The sequence below is a fragment of the Prionailurus bengalensis genome, chromosome A1 (assembly GCF_016509475.1).
Source record: "Prionailurus bengalensis isolate Pbe53 chromosome A1, Fcat_Pben_1.1_paternal_pri, whole genome shotgun sequence".
In the NCBI taxonomy this organism is placed as follows: domain Eukaryota; kingdom Metazoa; phylum Chordata; class Mammalia; order Carnivora; family Felidae; genus Prionailurus; species Prionailurus bengalensis.
This window is the reverse complement of record NC_057343.1, coordinates 125258379-125261644: the sequence shown is the minus strand read 5'-3', so window position 1 is coordinate 125261644 and position 3266 is coordinate 125258379. Positions and strand designations below refer to the sequence as shown.

The window sequence follows — 3266 nt, the reverse complement described above, 5'->3', positions numbered from 1 at the left end:
CTAACTTATTTTAAAAGCTTAAACTTAACCTAAAAGATTTTAAATGAAAATAAACTAGAATGAAAAAAAATGAGAAATGTTCCTCTTTGAATTAGGGATCTGGCACCTTGAGTTTTCAAAAAAAAAAAAAGCACATCTCCCCAGTGTGTTCATGGTGATGTGGTGTAAAAAATCCATTTAATGTACTCAAAACTACTTTAACTCAGATAACATTATGCTGAAGTGCAGTACCAAAATGTTAATGGAAAAACACTGAAAACAGTTTTAGTTTACTCCGTATCACATGCTAGAAGAAAAGTTTGCCTGAGAAAACACTAAAGAGGTCATTTTTTTTCTTTAATTTACATCCAACTTAGCATATAGTGCAACAATTATTTCAGGAGTAGATTTCCTTAATGGGTAAGATGTCTGTTACTCATTTAGCCCATCACCCCTCCCACAACCCCTCCAGTAACCCTCTGTTTGTACTTCATATTTAAGAGTCTCTTACATTTTGTCCCCCTCCCTGTTTTTATATGATTTTTGCTTCCTGAAGAGGTCATTTTTTAATGTAAATTTCACAAACTCATTGGGGCGCCTGGGTGGCGCAGTCGGTTGAGCGTCCGACTTCAGCCAGGTCACGATCTCGCGGTCCGTGAGTTCGAGCCCCGCGTCAGGCTCTGTGCTGATGGCTCAGAGCCTGGAGCCTGCTTCCGATTCTGTGTCTCCCTCTCTCTCTGCCCCTCCCCCGTTCATGCTCTGTCTCTCTCTGTCCCAAAAATAAATAAACGTTGAAAAAAAAATTTAAAAAAAAAAAAAAATTTCACAAACTCATGGTGCAAAATGTGTCCCAGCTTTTCACTGTTTGTTGGCTGCCTGTGAAAATTTAATTGCAATAACTCAAACGCTCCTACAAAACTAGTCCTATCCACCCATGGTGTTCTGGCCTCAATAGCCAGCCGTATAATAGCCACTCACAGACAGGCTCTCAAGGCTAATATAAGTGGACTGGGCCGACACCCTATTTCTTGCATCATCTGGCTGCTCTATGCCCCATTGCTGGCCCCAGTAGTGGAATTCAGGAAAAGTTCTATGTGTCTGTGTTGCATGTTGGCACAGTCCTTGAACATAGCTGGTGTTCGGGAGTGGCAAACTCAACATTGACTTCTCCAATCAGTCTTCCATCAGGACCAATCTGAATATGGACTCTCTTAGGGTTGAGTGGAGAAAAAAAGTTATAAATGTCATTCTCTACGGCTCTGTATGGCATCCCTCTCATGTGGATTCAGTGCCCAGTAGTACTCTGGACAGTGAACTAGCAGCCTCCATATCTGTGGTTATACATGCCTGAGAGAGTAAGTAACTGAGGTTTTTCCCAAGAGAGAGATTGGTGAAGGAATAGCCATCGCTGAGGCTGCCGTACTCCTCATATCCCCCATAACCTGCACTGTAAGCACCCTACCCTTTCTTTCTAGGCCCACTTGCTTGACAGTCCAATATACCTCCTGGCTGTCCCAGGGTAGTCATAAAACCCTGACTTCTGTACAGACATGAACTTCAGAGGGAGATCTGAGTATGCCTAACTTCTTCCTGACTGCTCTTGAACACTTCATTTTATCTGTGCCCCATTCTCTCCTGCTTCCCTAGGGGCTTCTCAGCCAACTCCTGTGAGGCAAACTTCCCAAAAGCTTCCCCTGTAATCTTGCCCTCTGAGTCCACGAGCAATGTGATCCTATTTGGCACAATTTCCAACCCTGAGAAGAACTGAAGAATTTCTTTCTTGGTGCATCCAAATGGGAGTCCCTGAAGCCTCACAAAGCTATCACTGGTGGTGTTGACACTGTTTGGATTGCTGTGTTTCAGCACACAATCTATCTTGGTTCTGTGGGACTTGAAGACCTCAATGTACTGGTGTCCCATGCTTTCCCATGTCTTTTTTAGGGCCATTTTTACATCATCTTCTGATTCAAGTTCAACAAAAGCCTCACCACTCTTCCTGCCTTTTCTAGTGTAGATAAAATGAATGCCTGCATCCCCATCATGAATTGTGCAGTCAGAAAGGAAGTTCTGCACATCCTCAACCAAGCAGCAGCAGGAAGACCATGGAGCGTGACCATGAAGCCTTCACCTCTCTCAAGGCCCACCATCATGACACTTGAGAGAAACAGATATCAAGCAAGCTTGGGTGTAGTTTTGCAGCTTAAAGAACAAACCAGGGTGGAAAGTGGAGGGGCATGCCCACAGCTGGAGAGACTCCAGGTAGGTAACAGATTGTCTGCTGAGAGGAACAGGATTGATTTATATTTTCATCACAGAAGTATGGTTTACAGACAAAAGACCCCTAATTCTACCTGACACTTAAAAATGCAGAGGGCTCCGGGGAAAGAGCAGGTGCATCTACTTTTGTTATTATCCTTGGGCTCCTAGTCTCCATGCTCTTGCTCTTCCTCACATCCAGCACCTCTGTCCCTCTGAGTACCTTCTTCTCCAGGAAGACACAGTGTAGTCCAAGATATTTTTAATTGTCCTTTGGACTAGCCCCATTTGTGGGGGAAGTTTTCTCAGCATAAATAAACTTTTAAACCAGTGTTTTCATGCCATTTTTTTTCAACTTCCATCAGATTCTAGTGGAGAACTTGCAACATCCCCTTCCAACATCCTTCATCCTGTCTTCACAGCCTGAATTGTTCATCTCACAACTACGTTGAGTACCTAACATTTGCTTCCTAGAAATTTACGCTTTTCTTAATATATAAGGATGACAGACAGTTAGTCTGTCATCAAGATCTAAAATGTATTTTCTTCCAGACCCAATAGTAAACTTACCTGGTGTTTTTTTCAAGATGGCAGTTGAGGCCATGAAAGAGAGAAAAGACTGATCCGTACAACCACTGGACCTGACCCTTTGACTCATCATGGTCCAACGAATGAGTTTTCATGTAAAAAGCGCAACCCTTTTATGCAATGCCTTTAACTGTGGTTTGTCGGTAGAGATTAAAGTGTGGAACCACTAGCTGCATCACCAAATTTAGTCAAATCACTTGCAAGGGACATTCTTTCTGATTCAGCAGTACTGAATTTTATTTTGTTTTTCCCAATTAATCAAAATGTCTCAACCATGACTAGAAAAGGAGAGAGGGGGGGAAATCAACCACTGAACCTTTCCAATATCTAGACAAACCTCATCTTTTCATATTATAAACTATATATACATAGTTTGTAACATATAATAATAAATATATTGTTTGCAAATCTGTAACATACCATTCTCTGTGGCCTGTTTCTCC

General features: G+C 42.2%; 1 pseudogene; it reads right to left on the bottom strand.

The window, feature by feature from the left end:
• Window positions 1–807: 807 nt before the first annotated feature.
• LOC122473730 lies at window positions 808–2934 on the bottom strand (annotated as a pseudogene).
• Window positions 2935–3266: the final 332 nt, after the last annotated feature.